The sequence below is a fragment of the Ursus americanus genome, chromosome 30, assembly GCF_024610735.1.
Source record: "Ursus americanus isolate L20-20 chromosome 30, mUrsAme1.1.p, whole genome shotgun sequence".
In the NCBI taxonomy this organism is placed as follows: Eukaryota; Metazoa; Chordata; class Mammalia; order Carnivora; family Ursidae; genus Ursus; species Ursus americanus.
This window is the reverse complement of record NC_142156.1, coordinates 19149795-19171933: the sequence shown is the minus strand read 5'-3', so window position 1 is coordinate 19171933 and position 22139 is coordinate 19149795. Positions and strand designations below refer to the sequence as shown.

Here is a 22139-nt window from a genome sequence, read left to right as displayed (position 1 = left end):
AGTACCAAGTTATTGTATCTGTTTAGCACCAAACCTGCGCACGCGCCAGGTGGCCGAGCTGGCGGTGTTATTGCCTCCGGGAGGGGACAAACCTTGGAGGTCGTTCCAGGCCCCATGCGGGGGTGGGGGGCAGATTGGTGAGAGGCCTAGAGCAACTTCCCAGCTTCACAGAGTGTCCGTGTTCCGTGGATAAAGTCTCCACACGTTGAAAGATCGGCGCACGTCCAGAGCACTGGACTTCACGTCCTCCTATGTCTGCCCTCCACCCCAACCGGCAGCGGCCTTCCCCTAACCGCATGACCTCCCCATGACTCATGTGGACTCAGAAGGCAGATTGTGAGATTTCAGAATGACTCCACAAAGAAAAACACCTTAGCCGACTTGAAATTTTTAATCATTTTTGACCTTGGGGTGGAGTGAAATTTCTCATAGCGCCCTTTTGGAGGAGAAGGTCTACCCGGCAAGCGAATAACCATGCAGGAGGCCAAAAGGTGACGCATCACCTACGACTAGTCAGGACTTTCCTGGTGGTAAATAACAGAAGTCCAGTCGGAGCTAGCTCCAGCGAAAGGGGGCCCTGCTGGGAGCGCTCACATCACCGTAGAGGGAGGACAGGGCCGTCGGCGTCCGCAGCAGCCGGGGGTGTGGATCCAGTGCCGGCAGGACTGGCACTCGGGCTCAGCTCTGCTGAGGCCCGGGTGCCCGTTCCGTGGTCCCAGACTGGCTGCACGGAAACGACCTAGCTGCTGACACCTTCCTTCCTTTGCCACCAGAGAAAGGACCAGCTCATGTTCTCTTTGACCCCAGGCTTAAAAAAAGGTCCCTGGCATTTTAAGCAGAGACAAGGGTTCTGCTTAGGCAAGGTTTAAGTAGTCTGCATGTTGAGGACTCGCTGCAGCCTTCTCTTCTTGCTCCAAATCCCTCGAAGTGATAGAACAAATATTATTAAATATCCCTGTGGGCAAAGAGATGCCTTTAGTGCATAAGAGACCACGAGGAGGGGGCGCCTGGGTGGCTCAGTCGTTAAGCATCTGCCTTCGGCTCAGGGCGTGATCCCAGGACTCCTCTGCTGGGAGCCTGCTTCTTCCTCTCCCACTCCCCCTGCCTGTGTTCCCTCTCTCGCTGGCTGTCTCTCTCTCCGTCAAATAAATAAATAAATAATCTTTAAAAAAAAAAAAGAGAGACCACAATGAGTTAGCAAACGTTGGGTGAAAACAGAATGAGACCGAGGAAGGAGACAATGGTCTAATCGTACCCAGGAGGGAGAGAGGACTCTAGGTGTGTTCCAAGCCTAGATGTGACATTTGAGGACCAGGAAGGGGTTCTCGGGTGACCTACACAGTTTGGTGGGTAAATGAGGAAATAGAATGAATACAGCTATCAAGTTTCTTTTCTTGTTGGGGAAGGAGAGGTGGACCCTCATTAAATCTGGGCACTCTAAAGAATTATATGTTTAAGCGTGTTAAATATTTAAAGAGGATCCCTGGAACAGGAATCAGCAGACTATGGCCTGCAGGTCAGATCTAGCCCATGCTCTGTTTGTGTAAATAAAGTTTTATTGGAACACAGCCACACCCATTTGTTAGTGTATTTTCTATGGCTACTTTCCAGCTATAGTGGCACAGCTGAGTAGTTGCAACAGAGACTGCATGGCCCCCAAAGCCTAAAATAATTACTGTGTGTCCCTTAGTGGAAAAAGTTTGCTGATCCTGCTCTAGAAAAATGAAAATAACACAAAACGTCCAATGCAGTATAGAAAAAAAAAAAAAGATCTATCTAACAAAACAAAAGGAATCCAATAAAGAGCCAAGAAGAAGAAAGGAAATACATATAGTAAACAGAAAATGGTAAGAATTAATCCAGAATGGCAATAATAGACAAGGCAAGAAACAACAATTGTTGGAGAGGATGTGGAGAAAGGGGATCCCTCCTACATTGTTGGTGGGAATGCAAGTTGGTACAGCCACTCTGGAAAACAGTGTGGAGGTCCCTTAAAAAGTTAAAAATTGAGCTACCCTATGATCCAGCCATTGCACTACTGGGTATTTACCCCAAAGATACAGACGTAGTGAAGAGAAGGGCCATATGCACCCCAATGTTCATAGCAGCAATGTCCACAATAGCTAAATTGTGGAAGGAGCCGAGATGCCCTTCAACAGATGACTGGATTAAGAAGTTGTGGTCCATATATACAATGGAATATTACTCAGCTATCAGAAAGAACGAGTTCTCAACATTTGCTACAACATGGACAGCACTGGAGGAGATAATGCTAAGTGAAATAAGTCAAGCAGAGAAAGACAACTATCATATGATTTCTCTCATCTATGGAACATAAGAACTAGGATGATAGGTAGGGGAAGAAAGGGATAAAGAAAGGGGGGGTAATCAGAAGGGGGAATGAAACATGAGAGACTATGGACTATGAGAAACAAACTGAGGACTTCAGAGGGGAGGGGGGTGGGGGAATGGGATAGACCGGTGATGGGTAGTAAGGAGGGCACGTATCGCATGGTGCACTGGGTGTTATACACAACTAATGAATCATCGAGCCTTACATCGGAAACCGGGGATGTACTGTATGGTGACTAACATAATATAATAAAAAATCATTTAAAAAAAAAAAAAAGAATTAATCCAGACATCAGTTAAGCACAATGATTAAGAACAGAGACAGTCTCTCGGAATAAGCTAAAAAAGTTTTTTTGAATTAGACTGAAAAAGAAACTTAAGAAATTTGAAAATAAAAGGATGAGGAAAAAAATCCCTCATGGACAGAGTAAAGGAAGCAAATGAGTAATGTTAATATCAGATGAAAGAGAAGTAAAATGAACATATTTTAGGGATTGAGGAATTGCTTAAAGTGCTAAGAGGAATATTCCACTGGGAAGTTGAAGTTAAAAGATGTGGACTTTCTGTACTTAACGATGTAGCTTCAAATACGGTAAATAAAATTGATGATGTTATGAGGGGGAAAGTGACAAATATAGAGTAACAATGTTGAGCTTTGAAAGTCTCCAGATGTCTACATGGAGGCGCACAGATGATAAAATTGTATGGAATGTAATATACACACAGCACACACGCAAGTAAGTACAAGGAAAACTGGGGAGGTGCGATGAAAATCTGTAGATTTTATCAGAGTCGGTATCCTGCTTGTGATATTATAGTTCGGTAAAATGTTACCATTGCGGGTGACGGGTACTGTGCAAGTGACCTCCCTGTATTATTTCTTACAACTGCATACGAATTGACAAGAAAAATCTTCAAGACGAGCACATCAGGTATAAAAAAACTGAATAACTCTTAGGTTAGATGAGGGAGTTGAAGGGATGATCTTAAACTACAGTGTTTTATTTTTATTTTTTTTAAAGATTTTATTTATTTATTTGAGCTAGAGTGAGAGCGAGTGAGAGAGAGAGGGGCCCCAGCAGGGGAAACAGCAGGTAGAGCGAGAGGGAGAAGCAGAGTCCCCACCAAGCAGGGAGCCTGATGCGGGACTCGATCCCAGGAACCTGGGATCGTGATGTGAGCTGAAGGCAGACACTTAACTGACTGAACCACCCACGTGTCCCTAAACTATGGGATTTTCTTTTCTTTCTTTTTTTTTTTAAGATTTTATTTATTTATTTGACAGAGATAGAGACAGCCAGCGAGAGAGGGAACACAGGCAGGGGGAGTGGGAGAGGAAGAAGCAGGCTCCTAGTGGAGGAGCCCGATGTGGGGCTCGATCCCATAACGCCAGGATCATGCCCTGAGCCGAAAGCAGACGCTTAACGACTGAGCCACCCAGGCGCCCCCTAAATTATGGGATTTTAAATGAAGAGCAGTAAGAGCCCTAAATATAAAAACCTACGGAATGAAGCCAAATCAGTACTCAAAGGACAATTTGTAGCTCTAAATTCATTTATTATTAAGAGGCAGGTAAGAGTAAGAATTATAACAATTATTGAAGTCTGCTTTCAATCCAAGAAGCTAGAAAAATAAACTCAGAGAAGGTAAAAAGATATTGCTGTAAGTGAAATCAGAAAACAGAGTAGATTATCAAAAATTCTAAAAGCATGTTCTTTGAAAAGACTAATAGAAGAGACCCAACTTTGGCAAGTCTGATTTAAAAAAAAAAAAAAAAAAGCAGAAGGCACAAACAAACAAAAAGAATATTAACTACAGACGAGATTTTAAAAAGAAAAGACTATTATATGCACCTTTATGCTGATTAATTAGAAAATATAAGTGAGGGGCGCCTGGGTGGCACAGCGGTTAAGCGTCTGCCTTCAGCTCAGGGCGTGATCCCGGCGTTATGGGATCGAGCCCCACATCAAGCTCCTCTGCTATGAGCCTGCTTCTTCCTCTCCCACTCCCCCTGCTTGTGTTCCCTCTCTCGCTGGCTGTCTCTATCCTGTCGAATAAATAAATAAAATCTTTAAAAAAAAATTTCCTAAACCTTCAAGAAATAGATAATCCTCGTGTTATGGAAGCTGTTTTGGAGCACACGGAGAGGCCTTCCGAGTCCTCTTCCAAGGAGCCCTGGTATCAGAATCAAGAGGGTAACTCAGCCAAACCACTGGCTGGTCTCACTTCCAAGTAGAAACCTACAAACTTTCTGGAAAAAAAAAAAAGTAGCAAATTTATTTCAGCCAGATACGAAAAGAGTAATATAAGCATGACCTAGTAGGATTTATCCCAAGAATGGAAGGAAGATTTAATATTAAAAAAAAAAACAAAACTCTTCATCTAATTTATTGTATTGACTGTTCGCTTTTCTGTTTTTTTTTTTTTTAAAGTAGTTAAGTCGTTCAAAATCAGGACGGTTCTCCTCGTAGAGCAGACAAATGCGTGCCCTTGGCTTGCTGCTAAGGGAGTCCTGAGAAAACTCTGTCACACTGTCCTTTCCTGTGTCCTGTCCGTGGGGGCACAGGTGAGGCTGCTGGGGACCAGGTCCCCTTTAGTGGGGTGACGGAAGGAAGGCAGTGTGCTGTAGTGAATAGAGCAAAAATTCTAAAAGCCAGGCCAGGCTGAGAAGAAAATGTAGAGATTATAAGGCCTAAGCTGCTCAGAGAGGTTTCATACACCCTGATGGAAAGAGTGTGGTTCGAATTGTGTCCCCATCCCCCCTCAATCACCAGTGGATCTGTGACCTTACTTGGAAATAGGGTCTTTGCAGATGTAATCAGGTTAGGGTCCTACTGGAGTAGGGTGGGCGTCCTTATAAGAAGACCATGTGAAGACACAGGGGCCCAGAGACACACACAGAATGCCACGTGGCCGTGGATGCAGCCACAAGGCGAAGAATGCCAAGGATTGTTGGCAACTTCCAGAAGCTAAGAGAAAGCCATGGAGGAAGGGACCAACCTGACCAACACCTTAATTTCAGACTCCCAGCCTCCAGAGCTGTAAGCAAATCAGTGTAGTATTTAAAGCCACCCAGTTCATGGTGCTTTGCGACAACAGTCCCAGGAAACAAATACACTCGTTATCGAGCCTGGAGGAGGAACAGTCAAAGGTGGCCAGCTGCGCCCAAACCACCTGCTGGTTCGGACCAACTGCTCACGGGCGGTGGAGGGCGCTCTCCCGTGGGCAGTAACACAGGCATTCGCTGAAGCAGACATAGATCCTCTCCCGTAACACAGACCTTTGTCCTGAGTCTCCGGGGATTTCTACACATAACTTCCACGGAGAATGAGCAGTTCGGAGTCAAAAATAACCGAGCCTAAGAAGAGAGAAGGCACCATGAGCCAGAGCCAGCAGGAACGATTTAGAGCAGAAACAGACCCTCAGGACCTCAGATCCTGCAGTATTTAGGCAGAGACAGGAAAATAACTGTGTTTGGTGCGTTTAAATAAATAGAAGGCACGGCTGAAAAACCGTGCAGGGAATAAAAAGCCGTAAAAAAAATGATGAGGCAGGTTTGGAAAAGAACCAAATAGAACTTAAATAGGAGAGTAGTCATAACCGAAGACAGGGTTTGTAACTGGAAGCCAGACATGAAGAAACCACCCAGAATATGACACTAGAAAGAGGAAGGTGTAGAGAAGATAAGACACATGGAGAGAAGGAGAACACCTGACTTTCATCTAATTAGAGTTCCACAGAGAGAGGAGAAAAATAAGCTAGAGGCCATGTTTGGAGAGTTAATTGCTGAGAATTTTCCAGAACTGGTGAAAGACAGAGATAGGAATGGGGAGTGCTTTGGAGAGAGGAAGGAGAATGCGGGAGAAATAAGTGAGATTCAGCTCATAAAAATGGCTAATTCTTCTCTGAGCTCCTGGTCTTAGAGCTAGATTCCAGTCCAGCCCCCAGAATGACTCAGGAGATGCCAAACCCTTCACCCTCACTCGTCTCCGATCTGGGTCAGTTCTTCCTACCTACTAGTTACCAATGGGCAGTTCCTGAGAACTGAAAGGTCCTCGTGCTAGGACAAGGTGTCAGTGAGGAGTGAACCTTGAGACTCTTGAAAACATTGTCCCAAATCAAGCAGGGTCCTTTCCCTGTACTGCCCAACTCATGGGACTGCCAATCCTGTAGTCCATGAGAATGTCACTTCTTAGAGTTGGGCAGTGCACAGCCTGTGCAGCTGAGCTAGGTAACCCCACTACCTTTGATGCCTTCTTTTCCTAAATTATGTGTCCATGGGGTTTTCCAAATTTAACCAGAGGGTTTTTTTATCTTTTGTGTTTTCTTTGCTCCCTCCCTCCCATGATGGGATGGCATCCATCATCGCCAGGAGGATTTTATGGGGCAATGAAGGGAAGCTAATAGCTCTGCAAAGAAGAGCTGGGAAATTTTCCAGGCATATAGTGTTCCCCAGCAGCCCTGGGAGGCCTGGCTGTAAAGGCCACACTACTCACTCAGTGAGATGGAGCAAGGCCTGGGCAGAGTTGTACGGACATGTGAATTTGCATGTGCACACATGCACAGCTCCCCCTGGGGACCCTGGCTGGGCCTTTTGGCCCAGGATCCAACCAGGCCTGCTTGCTCCCTACCGAGTTGAGCATTTGGACCCAATTGTTGGTGGCCTGAGCTGCCTGGACCCATGCTTACCCAAGGGCACCGTAGATCAAGCCCTGGATCCCAGGCCAGGAGATAGGGATTCTCGTGCCGTCCTGCCCGTGACTCACTGTGTGGCCCCATCCAATGACTCAGCCCCTCTGGGCTTTCCTCTCCCCACCTTTCCCTGGCTACTTGCAAGCACTGACTTTCTAATGAGAACGTGGTGGCCTCGTGTGAGAAGCTGTAATGTGCTGTGCGCGTCTGAGAGCGAAGCTGATGGGGCCACCCGGCGTTGCTGGATCTCACTCAGGGCCACGCTTGTCTCTTCCAAACACCCGCCTCCCCCACAGGAAAGGGGTTGAGATGGCCTCAGATGCCCCCCGCGCTCTCGGGGGAGAACAGCATTCAGCCCTCTGTCTGTCTGAGGTGTGTGCCCCGGCACACAGCACACCCCTGGGGGGAGGCGAGTCTGGCTCTGTGAACAGTCTGAGTCACAGACGCTGTCAAGAAACCGGGTTTGTTATTCCAGGGACGTGGCAAGGACCGTGCGCTATTCTTGGAGAATCTTCTAGTTGCTCCGAGGAACAGCTAACAGAGCAGTTTGTAATTAGCACTTTGGCTGCTTAGTGGCATTATCTGCCTGAAGGGGGGTTGGGGGAACGTTTACTGAGCGAGCCTTCCTGAGTACCTACTAAGTGCCAGACCCCTGCTGCTCCCCAGAATCAGAGAATGAAAAGGGGGAATAGGACCGAGTTGCTGCAATTTCTTCCAGCCGTGAAGGAGGCAGGCGAGGTCCCTGGTGTGGGGTTGCCCATGCTGTCAAGGAGGGGGGCCGTGTACGGGGAATCCGATCACACTGGAGTGTGGTGACCCAAGGGGGTCCTCCACAGAGGGGCGCGGCATCTGGCCCGAGGCCCAGATCACCACAAGGAGCCAGCTGTGCCACGGCTGGGGTACGGGGGTTTAATAGGCACGGCTGAGGCTGGAGTCAGGAACTCGCTTGGCTTATTCCAAGAGAAGGAAGCACGCCAGGTGCCTAGAGCAGGACCCTCCTTCCTTTTTAAGGATGAGTAATATCCCCGACAGGTCTCTGATGACTCAGGCGATGTCTGTCTTCTCGTGTGGCCGAGAGGCTCCTGGGGGCTCCGTCTTGGTCCCCTGGGCCCCTAGCACCTGGTATGGAGCCTGACATCTGGACCCAGTATAAGATTTCTTGCTGAGAAGAGGAGGTTGGAGGGTTTGTTGAGACTAGAATTTAAGGACTTTATCTGCCAGGTTATGAGGTTGAGATTTTAACCTCAGTAAATCGTCCAAATAGGCCCTCCCTTGGCAATGCGGTAGATTTGGGCTGGAACCAAGGAGTCTGTATTTTGAAAGAAATAGCAACCTTTATTTCCAAGATCAGTCAGAAACATTAAATTAAAACCAAGTAAATACTCCTGGATGGAGTTTACGTGGGTTTTCCCTTGGCTCCAAGGTTTGCATTCACTACAAAGTAATCCGAAAGAGGAAAAAAAGAAAAGTATTTCTCTAAATCATGCATCTTTGAGGTGCATGTGGGTGGCTCGGTCGGTGAAGCGTCCAGCTCTTGGTTTCGGCTCAGGTCATGATCTCAGGGTCCTGGGTGGAGCCCCGCGTCGGGAGTCTGCTTGGGCTTCTCTCTCTCCTCCCCGTTCTGCCCTAACCCCCAGCCCCCGCTCACGCTCTCTCTCTCTAAGTAAGTAAATAAATAAAATCTTAAAAAAATAATAAATCATGACATCTTTGTAAAACAGTATTAAAGCTATCCCGTTTGCTCAGATTGTATCCGGATTCTGACGCAGCCACGACGAATCCATCCATCAATATCTCTGGCCTTGAACGCACCACTACATGTTTGGTTCCTTCCAAAAACGGGGCGCACTTGTCTTTTCCACCTTGGAGGATTAATCTGAAAAAGCAAGAGCATGAAGCGAAAGCTTTTGTAAACCATAAAGTACTATTATTCATGCCAAGGGTATATATTTATATAAATTGATGTCCATTTAGATGACGATTGTTCAGTTCTTAAGCTGTTTCTATCATAGCTGCAGAGAAAGATAAACTTGACTCCAACTTACTGACTCACGGGGGGACAAGGTGCCTTGATGGCACGCCGTCCTGGCTTCCTCAGCTATAAAAATGGACGTAATAACCGCGAAGTAGACTATTATTCCGGCATAAAAAGGCAGGAGGTACTGCTCTGTGCCACGGCGTGGCTGAACCTTGAAAACGTGATGTGAAGTGAGAGAAAGCCAGACACAAAAGGCCACACGGTGGCCATTTATGTGATGAATCCATTTATGTGACACGTCCAGAAGAGGCCAGTCCGTGGAAACAGAAAGCAGATTAATGAGGGCCAGGGAGCTGGTGGCAGTGGGAGCAGAGAGCGAGGGCTAACGGGAACCGGGTTTCCTCTTGGGGTGAGGAAATGTTCTGGAGCTAGGGAGTGGGGATGGTTGCACAACCTGTAAACATACTGAAAGCCACCGAATCGAACACTTTACAAGGGTGAGTTGTATGGTATGTGAATTACATCTCAGCAAAACAGGTCAATGGGGGCAATCCGTCTGATGCGAGGCATTTGTGAGGGTTAAGTGACTCCTAATTTATTCGGGTAGCCTGACTATGGAACATGGTTGAAGGGGTTTGTAAGCCAAGGGACCAAGCAGAGGGTCTGGTGTGCCACATGCTGGAGCGTGGGGCATGGGGAGACCCTGCTGGGGCCTCCAGGAGCGTCAGCCTTGGACAGACTGGACATGTCCTCCTACACCCTTCTCCCATGATGCACGAGGGACTGCCACGCGGGGAGACAGGGTGGGGTGGGGGGCTGAGGCTCTGACCCCTCAGGGGCTCTGCAACGTGTATCTTTGAAGCACCTTCCCCCGGTTGCTGGGATCCGGCAAGTTTGGGAGCCGTGGTTTCAGGCACTACAGGCAGCTGGGGGAGTTTCTCAGAGCTGGGGGGCTTTAATGTTCCACTGCACCTGTACCCCACTGGGCGGTCGCAGCTGCAGAAGGAGCCATGGGGCGTTAGGGGTGCGGTAGGCTAAAGGGGGCAGGACGAGGGACACCGGCTCTAAACTCCGGCATGTGGTTTGTGCCCCTCCAGAGTTGAGGTCAGCCCCACGGGGCTACGTGCAGGCTGCACGATACCAGCTGTGTGTTTTTTGGAACAAAACCAAATCCCAATTTGCAGCTGATGGCTGATCAGCTTGGAGCCAACGAATCTCACACGGAGTCAGCTCCGAGCAGAGGTTTGTCGGTGTGTGCGCTGGCGGAGTGAAGAGAACTTCGTCCAGGCAGAAATCTGTTCAAGGGCGGAGCTCCTGCCACCTGGGCGCGCTCCGGCAGTGGGTATTAAACGCAGGAATTAATGAAGGTCTAGAGGTGATGAGGACTGAGAATTGGCTTAGCCACTCCGGGGTCAGTGGTGGCCCCGACCAGTGCCGTTCAGTGGGGTGGCGGGTCGAAAAGAGATTGGGAACATGGAAACTGCAAGTAGAGCTAAGTCTTACAAGGATTTTTGCTAGAAAGGGGGAGCAGAGAGAGGGGGTGGTACCAAGAGAAGAGAGTGAGGTTAAGAGGGCTGTGGGATTTTGTTTGGTTTTTGTCAACTCGGGAGCGGTTACTTGCTTGTTTGTGTGCTGATGGGGGCGGGGGTCCGCTAGAGAGACACACACTGATGGCAGGTCAGCCCCATGGCAGCAGCCGTAGCAGGAGCAGCAGACACAGGTGAGCTGGTGGATTCGATGGTGGGAATTTGAGGAGAGAAAGAAGGGGATCAGAGAGAAGGTGCGCGGTAGCCAGTGGGGGCCGCAGGAGCTGGATCAGCAGAGCAGGCTTGCCGGGCGCTGGGCCCACCCGAGGTATCGGGTCAAAACCCGAGCCCAGGCTGGCCCGTTAGCTGTGAGTGTCACTGATGCTCAGTATGTGTTATGGTCACACCGTCGTTATAACAAGTGGCCGTCACCAGTGGTGGTGACAATCCCAGCTCTGCCGTTCAGCAGGCTGGGTGCCCTGAAGCTTCTGTCCCCCTGGCGGGTTGACGAGCAGAGGTGCTTCGGAGCAGTGTCCGCAGGGCAGCCAACATCACCAGAGCCCCACCCACCTGGAGGTGCTCCCCACCTCCAAACATCTGGGAGTTCCCGCCTTCTTGCACCCCAGTAGCTGGGGGGATTCTCCCCTAGAGAGGTGCTCTTCTCCCCTAGAGACCTGCTCCAGACGCAGGTCCTTAGGTGAGTGACATGTGCTCTGCTGACATAGAATGATCTGGATAGTGCTGCTGAAGTGGTAGCACCGGGTGGAGGCGACCGGGGGCGGGCAGGAGGGCCCTGAGCATGCCCCAGCGAACCGGGTCGGCCCTCAACCTGGCTGTCGGGCAGGGTCCCTCTGGGGTTGTTTCCCTTGTCACATCGCAGCCCCCAGTGGCATTCAGTGTTGCAGGCTTGTTTGAGCTGGACTCAGTGCTCGCTGTGGGGAGCACCCCCTGGAGGCCAGCGTGGTGATGGTCACAGCAGCAGTGACCAGCAGGGCCCCTGAAGGGCAGTGAATAGAGAGCCGGAGGGGAGCTCTGGCCAAAGGACCTGGGTCTCCGTTTTAACTTCCTCATGTGCAAATCTCCTCTCCCCTTTTCCCAACAAGCAAGGCTGAAGTCTGCAGGCCTGGCAAGGGAGTGGGAGTCAGGACTTTGGGGTGCCTATCGCCCTTGGCTTGTGCCTGTCTTTGAGCAGGGCAACTTACCTTCTCTGGGCCTGCTTTGCTCTCTGCACCACAGCGATGAAAAGCTCTCCCACTGAGCCCCCTGGCTGCCGTTCGGGTTGAAGTGTTACAGAAGAAAAACTATAAAACCCTCAAGCATTTTCTAAGGGTCCCTCCACCACCCCGCCCCCCACCAGGTTCCTAGCCCTGCAGAGCAGTGCACGCCCTGCGGTGCCCCCTCTTTGTCCCATGGCTTCTTTTTTTTTTTTTTTTTTTTTTATTTTTTAAGATTTTTTATTTATTTATGTGACAGAGACACAGCCAGCGAGAGAGGGAACACAGCGGGGGGAGTGGGAGAGGAAGAAGCAGGCTCCCAGCGGTGGAGCCCGATGTGGGACTCGATCCCGGAACGCCGGGATTACGCCCTGAGCCGAAGGCAGATGCTTAATGACTGCGCTACCCAGGCGCCCCTGTCCCATGGCTTCTGATGGCCAAGCCCTGCAGTGGCTTGGCAGTCTTCCCCAGCCCAGCACTCTGGGCACACACTGATGACATTTATGGCCTTCTCTGGGATGTTGGTGACTGCAGGGGGGCCCAGGGCTTTGAAAGGGCTCCAGGAGTCCTCGTTTCATTGCTCAGGGCAGAGGGTGAAGCTGGGTCCTCCAGCTCATCACACCTGCAAAATCTAGGTCTCAGTCTCATTTATAAGGTGACCGTTGGACTGGAGTGGGGGGGGGAGGCTCTTTACTGTTGCCTCCAGAGAAATCTTATTGGAAGTCCACCATCTACCAGGTAAAGATGGAACACCCTGGGAGCAGGGATTGGACCCCCCCCATCCCAACTTCTTCCAGCTCAGACTCTCCTAGGGGACATGCCTGCCCCTGCTTTGACCCCCAGGGGACAGAGAGACAGCTGATGGATGCTGATTCGTGCACACATCCCCCATCCCTTGTGGGGCTGCTCCCTGGGGCACAAGGAACGGCTCCTTTCCTCTGCACAACCCCCATTTGTCTGGAGCCAGCCTTCCCTAGATATAGAGGGTGGGGGCAGAGCTGCCCACGTGGGGGCAGATGAAGTTCTGTTACCCACTTCGGCCTCTGATGAGGGAGGGGCCTGCACACTTGGGAAGCCGAGAGCAGAGGAAGGGGGCTTCCCCGGAAGGCGTGGAGGAGAGACCCAAGAGCACCAGAGGGGATGTTGCAGTCGGAGGCTGCCCTCGGCCTCTCTGTCTCCCGCCAGCTGCCCTCCACACTGTCACAAACGTCTAGGCAGGCTCCGATGGCCTGGCTTGGAGCTGCTTCCAGACCTAATGGCCAGAATGCAGCTGAATTGCGTTTGGACAGATTCCGTCCTCCGCTGTCTCCGCACAGCCTCGCTCCCAAATTCCATCTGTGACGTCAAACCCCAGCTAATCATGGAAAAACAGATTAAGTTCAGTAAACTCAATTTTCTTCTTCCCCTCCCAGTCCAGGAGTCTCACCACGGCCTTGGCTCAAAGAGCGGCCTTGCCCACCTGCTCGGTCGCGCACTCTTTTGAGCCCAACCCAGCAACCCGCCAGGCTCTCCCGAAGCCCCTCCAGCCTGCCCACCCCAGCCCCTCTCCCCCCATGATGCCTGGCAGTCCCTGAAGACCTTTGGGCTCCCAGCCCAGGGAGGCCCCAAGAGATATGTCCTGACCTTGACTCCTCAGGCAGAACCAGGTGTTCCTGGTCACCCACGGGCTCCTTCTGTCTTCCTCATATGGGTCCTGATGGGATGGGCTGCCTGAGGAGGAGGGGGGTGACACCCCTTCCTGCTAGGCCTGGTGCCTTGTCCAGCACTGGCCTCACCCCTGATTGCCTCCCTGATCACATGCCGGCTGGCTCTCGCTCTGACACCATCTGGCCCTCCTGCTTCCTCTGACACACTGATGACCATGGAGGCCGGGGCCCTTCCTAAGGTCCTGAATACAGGGGTTCCAGAAAGCCAAATGCCATATCAGAGGCCCATGGGAAGGTCTGTCCCCGTCCTCCCTGGGGAGGGCCTGGGGGGCTGTGCATATGGGTGCGTCTTGGACACAGCGGTCACTCAGACTCCTCGCCCAGCTTCCCTCGCAGAAGGGCCTCGGGAGACGTGTGTTTTTCTTTCTTCCCTCTCACTGCGCCAGGCACCGAGAGCTGCCCTGTGGAAAGCAGTAAAATATAATTCTGTCTAACCCATCACGACTCCAGCGGGGACGGAGATGAAATGTGTGTCTCGCACGCGCCCAGGCAGCCGGAGTGGGTGTAATGAGATTGTCTGCGGGTTCATCTGCTGGTTGAAGGGGGCTCAGGGGACAGGCAGACATACAAGTCACACTGCCTTCTCTCATTAGGGGCCTGGGGTCCGCCTGCACCCTCTTGCTTCAGGCTCTTCCAGGGAGAAAACAAGGGGACCCTGTTGTGCCTACCAGGTTCCCATTCTGTCTGTGGAGCCAACCAGGCACCTGCCAAGAGGTCATCTGTCCTTTGGACACCTGTGGCCCGGGTGCTAGGCTGTCTTTCCCTGATGGCGGTGGGCTTAGGGGCTGCACCCGAGGTAAGCAGCTCAGCCGGAAAGCTGTCTGGACTCAGGAACCAGCCTTCCCGACACTGCTGAGCACAGCAGCACCACCTAATTGCTGAGTACTGCGTGGAAGTGGGCGAAGCATTTTATGTGCATTATGTCATTTAATCACAAGACAGTACAACGGGGCAGGTTCTATTCTCACCTACTAGTCTGCTATTTTGTAGAAGATAAAACGAAAGATCAAAGAGTTTAAGCAATTTGCCCACGGTCACAGCTGGGAGGTGGCGGAAGGTCTGGCTGATTCAAAGTGCGTGATTTTTAACAACTATATTGACTGTCCTTCTCTGGCTGGTACTCAGACTCCTGTTCAAACTCCACGTGCCGCTGCCTTGTAAAAAGTTGACTAATAAATAAAAGTACAAGGAAAAGTTGTCCCAAATTCCATCGATCTGAAATAACCCTCACCAGCATCCAGTGACCATTATTTCAGACTTTTATACAGACAGACACATACAGAATAGTGATCATTTAACAACCAAAAATGGGCCTTACTCAGCATGCAGTTTTAAAATAAAAAATCAAATTTAATTTTCTTAAGTTTAACTGAAGACAAATCCATTTGCGTGTATTTGAAATGAAATGGAAGGAAATTGCTAAATTTCAGAAACACATTTCTTCCTCTTTAAGTGATAATAGTTCCTAAAACTTTTAGTTCCTAAAGTTCCTTAAAGTTAATGTGGACAAGAGAATAACTTTTTTTTTAGGAGAGAAACTTCTTAAACAGCTTTATTGAGATACAATTCACATACCATACAATTAATTCAAGTACACAACTGGGTGGGTTTTGTGTACTACATTGTTACTTTTAGAAAACTGTAGTAAATATATGACATAAAATTTGTCCCTATAAACACGTTAAGTGTACAATTCTGTGGCATAAGTACATTTACAGTATTCTGCTGCCCCCTCCCCTACTATTTCCAAAATGTTTTCATTCCCCAAATAGAAACTCTACGACCAGTAAATAATGCCTCCCCAGTTCCCACTCTCCCCAGCCCCTGGTGCCCTTTAATCTACTTTCTGCAGGAAAACTTTTAGTAAGTTGGAATCATTATTTTTTTAATGAACAAACTTCATTTTTTAAAGCAGTTTTAGGTTCACAGTAAAACGGAGAGGATAGCACAGAGAGTTCCCATGTATCTCTCTGCCCCACACTTGCACAGCCACTCCGCCTATCAACACCCCGCACCAGAGTGGGACATTTGTCACAGTTGAAAAACCTGTACTGGTACATCATTATCTCCCAAAGCCCATGGTTTACATTAGGGGTCACTCTTTGTGTTTTACATTCTCTGAGTTTTGACAAACATACAATGATGTGAATCCACCATTCTAGTATCATACAGAATAGTTCCACTGCCCTAAAAATCCCTTTGCTCCAACCGTTCATCCCTCATAATTTTTTAATCTATATAATGAACCAGCTTTCATGCCATCCACCTCTGTGTTTTCCACCTTCAATTTTAGTGGAAAATTTTAGTTATATTATTACTTGCATACATTGTCATGGGTTTTATATTCTATTCAATAATGATAATTGCCCCAGTTTCAAAAATATTAATTCAGTATTCACCAGGATTCGTCCATTGGTGAACTTATTTTTGATTGGTTGGATTTCAGCATCAAGTAATTTTTTTTAAGACCTTACGGATGACTTTATGTTACAGAATGTCCATTAACTTTATACTCAAAGGACAGTTTTGCTGGGTATAAAATTCTGAGTCACAACTCTGTAGACATTGCTTCACTGTTTTCTGAAACTGGCTTGCTGTGGAGGATTCTGACTCCTCAACTCACCTCCCTGCTCCCCTAGTTATATGGTTCTTTCTTTATCCTTTAAGATCAGTAACTTTTTTTAAATATTTATTTGAGAGAGAGAGTGTGCACTGGCAGGGGGGAGGAGTAGGGGGGGAGAGAGAGAGAGAGAATCTTAAACAGGCTCCACACTGAGTATGGAGCTTTATGTGGCACTCGATCTCATGACCCTGAGATCATGACCTGAGCTGAAACCAAGAGAAGGATGCTTAACCGACTGCACCGCCTAGGCACTCCGAGATCAGTAACCTTTTAAGGATGTCTTGAAGTTAATCACACCACCAAGTTTTCCTGGGCCACAGAAATGGCCATTTGTAGAGTCAGGTTTTTTTTTTTTTTAATTTCACGGGATTTTTCCATTATATATTTGAATACTTTTCCTCTATTCCATTATTGTATTTTCTTCACCAATTATGTGTATGTTTGATTTCCTTTTGCCTCCCATACCTGTCACTTTTGTCTTATTAGTCTTCTCTGTTTAATCTTGTGTGATTTCTTGCAGCCCACCCACCACATCTCTAGTTGTTCATGCTCTGCTTTGTCATTTATTCATTGCTTATAATATGGTTTTTAAAAATATGTGATGTATTTATCTTTCTCTTTTTCCCCTGAGCTCTGTTAACTCACCTTTCAGCTTTCATCTCTTTCTATTGTCAAATAATTTCTTTTTAAAAGATCGGTGTCTCTTTTCTTACACCCATCTGCTCCTACCAGTTCTTAAGAGATTATATCTGTAATTTCTCTGGGTCTATGACTTGTTTTTTCTGAAGTCTTTATGTATTTCTCTGGATGATTCCTCATGCCATGTGTCCTTCCTTTGCCCCCCACCCCACCCTTAATGCATAGGACCCACGTGAGTTCCTTTGTGATTATTCTTCTTAAGCTACCTTCTAAATAGCAGCCTGTGAAAATGTGGGGTGTGGTCCAGAGCAGTCTGCAGCTGCATTATGGACTTACTATCAGGAAGGCTCTCTCCCTGAGCTGTTGTTTATCCTCTGCCTAGGGATTCTGTCTCTCTCAGGTTTCAGGGCTCATACTCATAATGGTTCTCAGCAAAGCTCTTTACATCACTGGCTATCTCTGTTATGACCAAGCCCTTGCTGCCCCTTTTCTCTCCCCACCCTCACTTCACTCCCAGCACCTCCCTTAGAGGGGAAATGAGGTTCTGTCGTAGAAATGTGGGTGTGATTTCCCATCAACTCGCACCCCATTTCCATCCCACAATGTAAAATCGCATCTCTGCGTGGACTCGGTTGTTTACAGCAGCACTATTCCCAGCAGCCGTGAATTGGATGTCACCCAAATGGCCATCAGCAATGGAGTGGTTGAGTTGATTACAGTATATCCAGCCAATGAAATACTAGACAGCAATGAGAACAAATAGTCTACAACCACATGCAATAATTTAGGTGAATCCCGTGAATCAAAAGAGCACATAGAGTATGCTTCCATATGAATTGCTCAAAGACAGTTGGGTGTTGGCAATCCATTGGCTTCAATCTCATATGAAGTACAAAATAGGCAAATGGAAGGACAATGGTTGTCCACAGTTGAGGAGACGTGACTAGAAGGGGACACACGGGGGGCTTTGGGGGTTGTTAATTCCCATTTCTTGATCCTTGCTGGTCCGACAGGTGTGTTCAGTTTGTGAAAATATATCTATACTTACGATACGTGCATTTTTTGTATGTATGTAATGCTTGAATTAAAATTTTTTCTCTGGAAAAACAAAGGACAGAGAGATGCCTCTCCTCACCCGGGGTGGCAGCCACAGCCCTAGTTCCTCATCCCAGCAGGAGGATCGGGCCATGACTCTCAGGAAGTGATATTTACTTGGGGGTCCAAGGAGGAGGCCCACGTAAGCTCTCAGCATGTAGCTTTCTTCCAGTTCAGACTTCGTGGTGTCTGGTTTGGGGGCGTAGCAATTTCCTCATTTCATCAGCCGCAGTGACTTCCCTATATCTGTAGTTGGTGTTTTTGAGGGAGGGTGGTAGACCGGAAATGTTCTTCTCCACCATCTTCACCAGGAAGTCAGGATGGATTCCTGAACCCACTGGCATGGGTGTGACTTTCTTAACTAAATAGAATATGATGGTACTTGCTGAGACTCTTTAGAGTGATGGCCTTAAAAGACAACACCTGATGTGGCCTGTGCTCAGAGATCACCCATGGCCACATCCTGAGTTCTGCTCCTCTCACCCAGAGCCTCCTGCGGGTGTGCAGAGCTCCAAAGGCTCCCCAGAGGGGAGTCCTGGGGGACACGGGGGACCACAGGCCTTCTACAGGGGCTGCTTCAAAGATAACCTTTGCTTCTCTGTGGAAATGCCGGTTGTGACGTTCATGCTTTATGGTCGCACCTTGTCTGAGGAGAGTGTGACCAAAGCACTCCTGGAAGCAAGTGACAGCCTCTCGTCACCCTGCCCTGCCCCACCCCTGGCACTGAACTTCGTGGGTGCTCAGCTGCAGGGAATGGCCGCATCTCAGCCTTGAGCACCGTCCTCCTCTGTGGGCAGTGGCTGCAGGGTTTCCTCAGTCTGTTCACACCAGTCCCAAATCCAGAATGCAGCAGGACAGCGCTGGGGGCACAGCGGGGGGAGGTCACTTCAGCAGCATGGCACGTTGGTGCCTTGGGGCCTTTGCTTGGCTCATACTGTTCCTTCTCCTGGAGCTTGTCCTTCTCGCATCTGCCTGCTGAGGGACCCCAGGAGTCCTGGGGTCCCAGGAATCCCCACTCACATCACTTTGAAGCTCCACCTTCCCTGGAGCCTTTCCCTAGTCCCCTGTGCACTGACAGACACCGCCCCTGGCAAGACCACTTTTGTCCTCTCGGTGACACCGGTAACTTGGGAAAGCAGGTGGTATCATCCCATGTGCTGTATGGAGAGACCGAGGCTCAGCAGGCACAGCCACGTGGCCTGGGGGACATGTGGCTAACAAAGGCTTTGTTAGGTTTTGAAGTCCGACCGCGGAGTGGTGCTCCCGTGACGTCCCGTCCCATGTGGTCACGCATGACACCCTGATTCCTCCCTCCTGTTCTTAGTCACCATGCACTGCGCTCTAACTGCACCACACTCTGTTCTTTCCTTCTGTGTCCGTGTACCTGCCGGTGTAGCTCACGCCGTGACAGATGGAGCTGCCTCCTAAGCACCGTGGTGTCTATGGATCTCCCGGCCGGCGCGGGGCCATCCGTGGGGCCGGCGTGGGGTCGTCGCGGGGCCGCCATGGGCCCGGTGCCCTCGGCTCTGCCCCCAGCTTTGAGTGGACACCTGGTCAGACTTGTGTGCAGGCGAGCATTGGCAGATCATTTTCCACGGAGCCGTTAAGACCGCCAAGGGCCGATTGCTGGGACTCCTAGAGTTTCTCCAGAACTTTTAGGGATTGCGTCTGACTTCTTTGTCATTGAGGTGATGGTGGGACTTGCCCCAAGTCACGGTGTTTCTCCTGTGTAGCAGAAGAGGACTCCTGAGGCCCCCACAGACGTAGGTGTGCGTGCTGCCCTGTCGTGCAGGGGTGTGGTGCTTGACACCTAGCCCCCGGCTTCTCTTCTGTGGCAGGCCTCTGGTACCTTCCGGGCAAGGTGATCCTGGGGCTTAAATGAGGGCCACGTGGAAAAGCTTCGGAAGCATGAGCCTCACAGAACCTCGTCCTTCCATCTGTCTCCAGCCCTCACCTCACCCAGCTTCCCCCAAGCCTGCGGTTCTATCTCCTTTGTGGCGGGAGGTTCCCCAAACCCGGGGCCTATCCAACCCTCTCGGCCAGTTGGAAGCTCAGCCCCATGGCAGTTTGGATATCTTGCCACATGGCTGATCCCAGTCTCTCGTGGGAGGAGGTGATGCTCTGGGGGCTCTGGGCCATCTCCTCTGCCTCTGCTTCCAACCAGGCTTGAACATAGGCCTGTGGGCCTCGGGGCAGGCGGGTCCTAGAGCTGAGAGGGGGCAGCCCACAGCCTCGGCTTTCTCCTTGGGGCTGAACCCACATGCCCTCTCCGCTGTGGGCTGGACCCACCTACCTCGAGGGAAAGTTAGTGATGGTCTCTTGTCACTTGAGCGTGGCCTCTGGAGGGTTCAACCCCTCCCCTTTGTGGGGAGTTCAGGGGTTCGGGTTGATCAGGGAAGAGACAGGACCAGGAGGGGCAGTAACCGCAAGTGTTTGGCGGCATTCGGACAGCTCGCTGGAGGGGGAAAGTCCCTCCCAGCAAGGGGCCTTCCAAATGCAGTGATGTGTGACCACCACCCAGAAGGGGAGGCAGAGTCGGACAGGGGGGCTCACATGGGTAGTGATGTCACTCAGAAGCATGATGGGGAGTCTCTGGGTCACAGAACTCCCTCATTTGGGGTTTTTATTGCCCCAGTGTTGATCTTACCTGTGGCTAGCAAATGTGGGGTGCAGTTGCGTGATGATGTAAAGTCGATGAACTCTAATTAGCTAAAAAGGTGTTTATTGGGGGGGCCCCTGGGTGGCTCAGTCAGTTATGTGTCTGACTTTTGATTTCAGCTTGGGTCGTGATCTCAGAGTCACAAGATCAAGCCCTGCATGGGGCTCCACGCTCAGCTGGGAGTCTGCTTAAGATTCTCTCTCCCTCTCCCTCTGCCCCTCCCCCACTCAGGCACACACACTCTCCCTCTAAAATAAATAAGTAAATCTTTAAAAAAATAAAAATTAAAAAATAAAAAGATGTTTATCTGGACTGTTTTTAAAGCAATGGGATGTGTGAGAGCTTAAGTTTGGTGCTGGGGGCTTCAGGCTAATAGTCCTACCTGCTGTGTAGATGTGAATAACACAGAGGCCGTTTTAGGCTAATTAACACAGGGGCCATCTCTGGCTTATGTATGTAATACCCGCACCCCTCAGTCTCTCTCCCTAGGTGGCTGATTAAGGAATTCCTTTCAGCCCTACGTGCCCATTGTCCCAAGAGTTCTGGTACATTCTTCTCCCTCAGTCTCATTAGATAGCCAGTAATGCCTTAGTGCCTGGGCAATGCTCAGCCTCAGACAGCTGGTGCCCCAGGGAGGCTGCCTGCCTGGCCGGACCCTCGCTCTTATCACTTAGCCAGTGTCACCGTGAATCTGCACTGACTGCTGTCCCCAGCGTGGTCCCTCTAAAATGCTATCCTGATTCTGCCAGTGCCTATCTCGGAAGACTTCACTCACCTTCCAGTTAGCCGCATGTAACCTCTTCGGGGGTAACCACGGATATTTACAGCAAAGCCCCCACCATCTGGGGGATGGATTATGATGGGTAATTCCATTTTCCAGATCACTGAGAGTATGCCTCCTTCCAGCCTTGCTTGTTTGTTTCTAAATTTGATTGCTTTCAGTGCAAATCTTCATCAAATGTATTCTTTGTCATCTTAAATAGAAGCTTCTATGAATACATTCTTTATTTTTTCAATAGCCTTGTTGAGATATAGTTCGCACGCGATGCAGCCCGCCCACTGATCTTACTTGTCTCTCCTACTTCCGAGACCAAGCCCGGTGTCGGTAACAGAACAGGGGTCATAAATCGTTGTGCACTGAGCGGAACCACACTTCAGATCACCTCTCTTGGAGAAGTCAGGGTCTTCTGCCCGGAAGCAGTGGTGCCCTCTGTGCCTGGCAGCATGCGCAGAACTGATTGTCCCCACACCGGAGGGCCCCAGGCTGCTGATTTTTAAATTTCTCATGTGGGTTTTTCATACTTTTGTGGGTCGTCTCTTCCTTCCTGTGGCCAGCTGCGGTCACTGGGCCTGCCTCCAGTGACCCCAGAGCACCAGGTAGCTGCCGCCGCAGCTTGCCCAAACACCGTGTAAACGAGAGTGCCCTGCTCTTTATTCTTAGAGGATGCGACACCCTCCCACCGCCCGGCCCTCACCAGTGGGACCTCCATCCTTTATTTCCCTCTGACTGATCAGGGTTTACATAGCTTCTACAGGATTGCTGAGCAAGCAAGGGAAATGAAGGCCGGGGAGGTGAGGGAACTTGTTCAAGGTCACACCGCAGGCTCGTGGCAGAGTCGAGACTAGGCCTTTCCTCTGTGCTATTTTGCCCACCG

At 49.8% G+C, this 22139-nt stretch overlaps 1 protein-coding gene across 13 annotated transcripts in view; it reads left to right on the top strand.

Annotated features, from left to right (window-relative positions):
* The window catches only part of PITPNM2 (phosphatidylinositol transfer protein membrane associated 2), a 134060-nt gene that overhangs the window by 78098 nt on the left and 33823 nt on the right, over positions 1-22139 (top strand). The gene's annotated exons all lie outside the window — the stretch shown is intronic.